The following is an 8,429-nucleotide window of genomic DNA, read 5'->3' on the forward strand; positions in this document are numbered from 1 at the left end:
TAATTTACATCATGCTAATTAGTAGAGGTGATAAACAATACCACTGAAATCTACCCAATGACTTTATAGACATACACAGGCACCAAGGATCCAAGTGCAACCGATTATGACTAGTAATAATCAGATACATACAGATTAGAGATGCAAGCACCAACATCTCAGTAGCAAAAACAATGAGTCCTTTTGCAAGGAACAATATATTATAAAATGAAATGGAGATCTTTTTTAAAGGTTAAACACTCATCCAATTTTATTTCTTACAGGGCTTATATTGAGTTCAGTAATATATAACTGTATTAATTCAACTGTGAACCTAGAAACTTGCACCCACTTGTGAAAGAGATGTACTCTTGCTCTGGAGTGTGTTACTGAATATGTTAAAGCTGTAGTGAAATGCTTCTTCTAATCATGTAGTTACTAAAATTTTTTTAAATGATTAAAAATAATAATTCTTCAAAGTGTGAAAATTTGCTCCTTAATAATTAGTTCATGTAAAAAACATTACCATTGAAATCTACCTGACAACTTTATATCCATGCTCAGATACCAAGGAGCTCAGAAAGTAACCAACTGTGACTAGTAATAATCAGATATATAGAGATTAGAAAAGCAGTTGCAAACATCTTAAAGTCAATTGCATTAAAATGAATTTTTCTGTATGAAACTTTGTATTTTAATAATGGGATTAGAAATGCATGTGCAAACATCTTAATGTCAATTGAATTAAAAATGAATTTTCTGTATGAAACTGTGTATTTTTAATAATGAAATGGAGACCTTTTTTGAAGGTTAAAACCTCATTTAATTTTATGTCTTATAGGGTTTATACTGAGTACAATATTGTATGACTATAATAATTCAACTGTAAACCTAAAAATTTACAGCCAATTTTGAAAGAGATACATATTATCTCTGGAAATTGTTATTGAGTATGTCAATGCTGTTGTAATGAAATGCTTCTTCTAAGTATGCGGTTATTAAATAAATAATTTTTAAAAAAGAATACCGTGGCACACACATGAATACAATAAATACATCTTTTAAAAAAGTATTAAGAATCTTAAAGTAGGGGCTGGAGAGATGGCTCAGAGGCTAAGATTACTAGCTGCTCTTGGAGAGGACCCAGGTTAAATTCCCAGGATTTTCATGGAGGCTAACAACTGTGCTAACTCCAGTCCCAGGGGATCCAATGCCCTCTTCTGACCTCTGATGGCACTACAAGACACGCAGGCAATACACCCATACACATGAAATGAAGATAATAAATAAATTTATTTTATTTTATTTTTTGTCTTTTTGAGACTGGGTCTCTCTGTAGCCCTAGCTGACCTGGAATTCACTATGTAGACCAGGCTGGCCTTGAGCTCACAGAGATCTGCCTGCCTCTGCCTCCCAAGTGCTGGGATTAAAGGCATGTGCCAACATGCCCAGGTTAAATAAAATATTTTTTAAAAGAATTTTGAAGTAAATGTTTATTGTTGTGATGGAGTTGAAGCCAATGGCCTGATGCATACCAGGTAAGGGCTCTACTACTGAGCTACACCCTCAGCTCTCTATTGGTGCTTAGCCCACAGTACCCCTAACTAAGTGCTTTAACAGAATCCCATAAATTATGATATACTCTGGTTTCATTTTCCTTCAGTTGAAAATATTTTCTACATCATCCTTCCATTTCTTCTTTGACCTCTTGGTTATCAAGAAGCAGATTCTAAGTTGTGAAGTGGCTGCCTGTGCACCTGCAGAGAGAGACTGGAGTGGTGGCTGAGAAGGACACAGAACTGGAGTAGATTGAGACTAGTAGATAGAGTAGATTGAACTAGAGCTTGAGACCAGTGGTCCACAGCATCCTCCTAAGAAGCCACAGAAAACTGGGTGTGGTGATGCACATGGTTAATCCCAGCACTGGGGAGGCAAACAAATCTCTGTGAGTTCAAGGCCAGCCTGGTCTAGATAGGCAGTTCTGGGCCAGCTGGGGCAACATAGTAAGACCTTGTCTCAAACAAACAAACAAACATGGAAGCATGACAGTGGTGTCGCTGTCCTGGAGTCAGATGCTGCCGGTGCTGAAAAGATCCAGTTCCCATTGACAGAGGTGTCTGCCCCTGAAGAGATAAGGTCCAGTTGGCAAAAGGCCAAGCAGGAGTCAGAGAAGGAATGGGCAAAGGTCTCAGTCAAGAAGGAATATATATTATTGATCATGACAAAGATGGAAATTTCTGGAGCAGCAGCAGAAAGGAGCTTTCAGGAATATACAGGCAACATGTATTTCTCAAACCAATTGATATTGTGCTTTCTCATTTTCTGAACTAACTTTTAGTAATGGATTTTTTTTCCAAAAAAAAAGTTGTTTCACATTTAGAGATTTTTTTTCCAGAATCTTTGTTAATAATATCTAATTTTTCTTGTTTGTTTTTGACAGGGTTTCTTATAGCCTAGGTTGGCCTCAAACTTGCTATGTAATCCAGGCTGAACTTAGCTTGTATGTCTTACATATTTTTTAATTTATTAAGACTGGGTTTGTAACCTAGAGTATGTTCTGTTATGGTAAACAGCCCTGGTACAGATTAAAAGAATGCATTCTGGGGGGACTCTTCTCTAAACATCAACCAGATCACTGTGATGGATGGTGTTTTTCACCTCTCCTTGTCTAGCTATTACTTGTTCTGTCCATTATTGAAAGGAAGTATTGAAATCTATGACTTGCACTCAGGAGGCCAAAGTAGGATTGCCATGAGTTCCAGGCCAGCCTGGGCTGCATAGCAAGACTGTGTCTCAAACAAATAAAATCTGTGGCTTGAATTGTGGATTTGTCTGTGTACCCTTGTAATCTATCAATTTTGGGTTTTTTTTTAAGATTTCATTTTATTTGTGTGTGTGTGTGTGTGTGTGTGTGTGTGTCTGTGTGTGTGTTTATGCTGCCTGTGTGAAGGTGCCTGTGGAGTTTAGAAGGCATCAGACTCTCTGGAACTAGTTACTGGCAGTTGTGAGCTGACTGATGTGGGTACTGGGATCCTAACTATGGTCCTCTACAAAATCAACATGTCCTCTGTGGTGGTTTGAATAAAAATGTCCCCCATAGGCTCCAAGTGTTTGGACATTTTGTCCCCAGATGATGGCACTGTTTGGGGAGGTTTTAGAAGGTGTGGCTACCCTGGAGGAAGCACGTTACTGGGGGTGGGCTTTGAGAGTTCTTAAGCCTTGCCGGATCTCCAGTGCTCTCTTGCTTCCTGTGCCTGTGTGATGATGTGAGCGCTTCACTTCTGCTGCTCCTGCTCCAGGCACCTCCAGCCACCATGCCTTCCTGCCATGATGGACTGTAATTCCCCTGGAACCATAAGCTCACTATGTAGCCCTGGCTGGACTGGAACTCTTTAAGTAGACCACGCTAGCATCAAACTCATAGAGATCCACCTACCTCTGCCTCCAGATAGCTGGGATTAAAGGTATGCACCACCATGCCTGGCATTTGCCAACTTTTGATTGATGTATTTTGAAACTCATTTATTTAGGATAGTTGTGTCTTCACTAATTGACCTTTCTTGTTAGGTTGGTTGATTTTTGGTGTGTATGACAGGGTCTCATGTGGCCCAGGCTGGCCTCAATTCAATATGAAGCTGGCCTTTAATTCCTGATTCTCTTAGCTCCACCTTCCAAGTGCTGAGATTATAGTCATGAGCCACCACACCAAGCAGTATCTTTTTTATTTTTGTTTGTTGATTTATTTAGCTTGAATTTTATGTGTATGAGTGTTTGGCTTGCAATTAAGTGCACCACCTGTGTGCAATACCTGCAGAGGTGAGAAAAGGGCATTGGATCCCCTGGAACTGGAATTACAGATGGTTGTTAGCTGTCATGTGAGTGCTGGGAACTGAACGTGGGTCCTCTGCAAGAGCAGCCAGTACTCTTTACTGCTGAGTCATCTTTCCAGTCCCCTGGGGTTTGTTGTTGTTGTTGTTTGTTTGTTTGTTTGATATAAGGTCTCTAGTAGCTCAGGCTGGCCTCAAACTTGATTTGTAGATGAAGTTGACTTTGAATTTCTGATCCTCCAGCTTCCACCTGCCAAGTGCTAGGATTACAGGTATGCACCACCAAACCCTGCACTTTGTTTTCTTTTCTTGAGACAAGATTTTATATAATCCAAGCATGTAGCCCAGGGTAGCCTTGAAATATGGATCCTCCTGACTCAGTCTCTCAAATGTTGATTATAGATATGCACCAAGTAAGCCTGGCATTTATTGGTTGATGTTTGAAATAGGGTTTCTATTTGTAGCCTTTTGACTCAGAGATCCTCCTGTCTCAGCCTCCTGAGTACTGAGATTAGAGGCAAGTGTCATCATGCCTGATTACAGTACATCTATTTTTAAACTTATTATTTATTATTTTTATTTTATTTCATTTTATTTTATGTGTATGGTATTGCCTGAATGTGTTTAAGTGTACCTGTGTCGGGCAGTGCCTATGGAGGCCTGAAGAGGGCATCAGAACACCTGGAACTGGAGTTACAGATGGTAATGTGGGTACTGGGAATCGAACCTGGGTCCTCTGCAAGAGCAGTTGGTGCTCTTAATAGCTGAGCCATCTCTCCAGTCCTCCATCTTTTACTTTTTTTTTTTTGGAATTTTTGAGACAGGGTCTCCCTGTAGCCCCAGTTGGCCTGGAACTCACTAAATCTGCCTTCCAAGTGCTGGGGATTAAAGGCATGTACTACCATGCCCAGTCAACTTGAAGCACTCTTGCTGCTTCTATCTTCCAAGTATATTTTGGTGAAGAGAATTGAACACTAGGCCAAGTGCTCCACCTCCAGCCCAGGCTTCACTCCTACCCCTATTCATTCTATAGGTTAAAACAAATGTTAATGCCATGTAACTCATTATTGTAGTATCACACACAAGTTCCCTTGCCCTAAAATCCCTGTGTGATCCACCTGTTTGCCCCTCCCTCCTTCTAAACTTGGGGTCCCCTGATGTTTTCATCAACTTCCTAGTTTTGTCTTTCCCAAAATGTCATCATCAGTTATTGGATTCATCCAGTATGCGATCTTGTCAGGTTGGCTTCTCTCGCTTAGTAATACACATTTAGGTTTCCTCTGTGTCTTTTCATATGATAGCTCTTGATTTTTGTTTTTTGAGAAAGGGTCCCACATTGTAGTAGCCCAGGCTGGCCATGAACACAAAGTGGGCTTCATGGCTCAGTCTCTCCCAAGTTATTTGGATTATAATTATATACAACAAGGTTTGTTAGTTCATTTCTTGTCAGTGCTGAATAGTATTCCATTATCTGGATGTACGAACACTTATTAACCTACTAAAGCACAGCATAGCTGCTTTCAAGTTTTGGCACTTACAAATAAAAATCTGTTCTGAGGCTGGAGAGATGGCTCAGTGGTTAAGATCACGGAGTGCTCTTGCAGAGGACCCAGGTTTGATTCCCAGCACCCACATGGCAACCACGAACCATCCTTAACTCCAGTTCCAGGGGAATCTGAAGCCCTCTTCTGACCTCCGAGGCATTGCACAACATGGTGCACTCTACATGCAGGCAATATACTCATACACATAAAATAAAAATAATAAATAAAATATTTTAAAAGAAAGAAAACGAAAAACAAAAACCCACTTTTGTTTCTTTTGTGGTGCTGGAAATCAACGTCGTGCCTCATGGGGGCTAGAAAAAGTGCTCTACCAGTAAACAGTATCTTCAACTAAAGAACTTTTCCTAAAATTTTATTTTTGGGCTGGTGAGATGCTCAGTGGGTAAAGGAATCTGCTGCCAGGCCTAATGATCTGAGTTCAAATTGTAGGACCCATATGGTGGAAGGAGAGAACTGACTCCCACAAATTGTCCTCCGATTTCCACACACGAGCCTCCCCACTTTGCCATTAAATAAATGTAATTTAAAAATCTTATAAATTTTTATTTTTATTTTAAAAATATTTTTATTTTGGGGCTGGAGTGGTTAAGAACACTGTTCTTGCAGACCAGTTCCAGGGGATCTGACAGCCTCTTCTGTCTTCTGCAGGCATTACACAACACGGGTGCACTTACCTACATGTAGGCATAACACTCATACACATAAAATAAATATAATAAAATATTAAAAAATATTTTTATGTTATGTGTATGAGTGTATTGCCTGCATGTAAGTACACCCATGTCATGCAATACCCTCATAGGCCAGAGGAGCCACTGAAACTGGAGTTAGTGTTGCCAGCCACCATGTGGGTGCTGGGGACCAAACCCAGGTCCTCTGTAAGAGCATCCAGTGCTCCTAGCCACTGAGCCATCTCTCCAGCTCCTAAAATTTTATTTATTATTATTAGTATGTATAAATGCAAGTATGTGCTGTGCATGCTACAGCCCATGTGTGAAGGTCAAAGGACAACTTTCAGGATTTGGTTTTCTCCTTCCACTGTGGGTTCTGGGTATCCAACTCAGATTTTCACACTTTTAAGAAACATTTATTTTTATGTGTATGAGTGTTTTGCTTACATGTGTATAAGTGCACCATGTGCATGCAATGACTACAGAGGCCTGAAGAAGGTGTTAGATTCCCTGGGACTGGAGTTACCAACAGTTGTTAGCTGCCATGTGAATGCTGGAAACCAAACCCAGGTCCTCTGCAAGAGCAGCCAGTACTCTTAACTGCTGAGCCATCTCTCCAGCCCAAAGATGCCACACTTTTCTAGCAAGTGCTTTCACCCATTCAACAATCTCACTGCCTCCACTCCCACCCAAGATCTTTATTGAGATATAGTTTATCACAAATTCATTCATTTTAGGCATACAGATAAATGAATTTAAATAATTTATGAAGTTGTGCTGTCATCACAATCTGATTTTAGAGAGAAGCCTTGTGGCACATAACTGTAATCCCAGTACTGGGGAGGTGGAGGCAGGAGGATCAGGAGGAATTCACCACCAGTCTCAGGTATCTAAGACCTTTCCTAAAAAAAAAATTGTTTTTAAACATCCGGGCATGGTGGCACACACCTTTGATCCCAGCACCTGTCTCAAAAAGACCAAAAATAAATAAATAAGTAAATTAATTAATTAATTAATTAATTAAAAGAAAATGACCTTTGAATATTCTTATCACCCTCCCCAAATGTCTATTTCAGGTGCTTCATGTTCCTACAGCGAGGCTCAGACAATTAATTATTCATGGTTCCTATAAATCTGTTTTTCCTATACACTTAGATCACACATATAAAGGAAATAGTCCTCTAGTCCTGGCTAGGGTAGCTCTGTCTTGCAGCAAGTCACTATGGAACTGTGTGCTAACAATGGTGAAATGCTCCATCCTTCCCACAGCTGGACAGTGTTAGCTGAATCCAGCAAAGTCCCCCACAAGAACAAACATGGAGTGCACACAAACAACTTTCCCAGAGTCTTGTTTCACCTGTGTCATATGATTAAGCCTGCAGTCACTTCTGCAGCTTTAACACTAGGTAGCGCTCTAAACTCAGTATATGTCAATTCTGCTGTAGACTTAAACCACTATGAAAAATAGGTTAGCAGGCAGAGGGTTGGGGACTTTGGGAAAATGCAATTGTCCATAGTTATTTACCCCTCTGTAAATATCTTTCAAATAAACTGTTTTTCAGCACTGGGGATTAAACCCAGGGGATTGAATATGCTAGGTATGTACTTTACCAATAAGTTACAGTCCCAGCCCCATAAACTCATTTTATTCAAGATGCACTTTTATGAGCCATCCTTTGAGCCATCAGTGCCATCCCAGTTCAGAGTCAGATGTTAATTTTACATCTTCCTGGGAAAGTCCAGCAACAACACACCATCTTTCACAGCTAGCTTAAGGCTATCCATATTATAGCATCATTGGCACTTTATCTACTTTTATTGCCTAAGTACATTTCATTTCTTTATGTTTATTATTATCATCATCATCATTTTATGTTAGTGTTTTACCTGTGTGCATGCATGTAAGGGCACCATGCGTGAAAAGTCCATGGAGGTCAGAAGAGGATCCTCTAGAACTGGAGGTACAGATGGTTGTTAGCCACCATGTGAGTACTGGGAACTGAACCAGGTCATCTGCAAGAGCAGTCAGTGCTCTTAGCTGCTGAACCATCTCTCCAGCCCCTTCTTTTGAGACAGGGTCCAGTAGAGCCAAGACTAGCCTTAAACTCACAACCCTCTGGCCTCAACCTCCCAATTGCTGATAATTACATGTGTGTGTGTGTGTGTGTGTGTGTGTGTGTGTGTGTGTCCACACCCAGTTCAGTATGTACATTTGTGTTTGCCGTATTTTTTCCTCTTTTTATTTTTTCTGGTTTTTGTTTTGTTTTTGCTTTGTTGTGGGGAGGGGTTTTTGGAAACAGGGTTTCACTATATAGCTCAGGCTGATCTGGAATTTGCTATGTAGACCAGGTTGGCCTCAGACTCACAAAAAACCACCTACCTCTGCA

Source organism: Nannospalax galili, unplaced genomic scaffold (assembly GCF_000622305.1).
Source record: "Nannospalax galili isolate Female #2095 unplaced genomic scaffold, S.galili_v1.0 scaffold747, whole genome shotgun sequence".
NCBI classification, from domain to species: Eukaryota; Metazoa; Chordata; class Mammalia; order Rodentia; family Spalacidae; genus Nannospalax; species Nannospalax galili.